Source organism: Fukomys damarensis, unplaced genomic scaffold (genome assembly GCF_012274545.1).
Source record: "Fukomys damarensis isolate Sample0158 unplaced genomic scaffold, DMR_v1.0_HiC HiC_scaffold_38, whole genome shotgun sequence".
In the NCBI taxonomy this organism is placed as follows: domain Eukaryota; kingdom Metazoa; phylum Chordata; class Mammalia; order Rodentia; family Bathyergidae; genus Fukomys; species Fukomys damarensis.
Window position 1 is genome coordinate 40,307,977 of NW_022900950.1, and position 450 is coordinate 40,308,426.

Below are 450 nucleotides of genomic sequence, written 5' to 3' on the forward strand. Positions count from 1 at the left end.
ATGGAGCTGGGACCCGTCAGAAGATGAGGAGGATGCCTTCACGAAGCTCAGTCAGAGCTAGGTTTGTGATGACGCACTGTTGGTCCTTGGAGTGGGCCAGCATCGGACCCATAAAAGATGCAAGAGAAGAAACTTGGCAAGAAGTGGATGCTTTCGCCTACAGAGAGGGCCCTGTGTCCCAAAACAACTGCATCTCCACCTCATATACCCACGTAAAAGTTAACCACACCACACCACACCTGCCTATCCCAGATGGGGCTCCCTGCGCAAACGCCTCCTCAACCTCCGGGATTTTCCAACTGTGGCGCAAGCTCCTCCCTCGCCAGAGCCGGGTGTAGTCCTAGCTCGAAGAGCTGGAGCGAGCTGCGGCTGGGGGGCGGCGAGGAGTGGGCCCCGGTAGCGGCCATTGGCTGTGCGAACCCGGAGGGGCGGAGGAATAGCGCGCGGGCC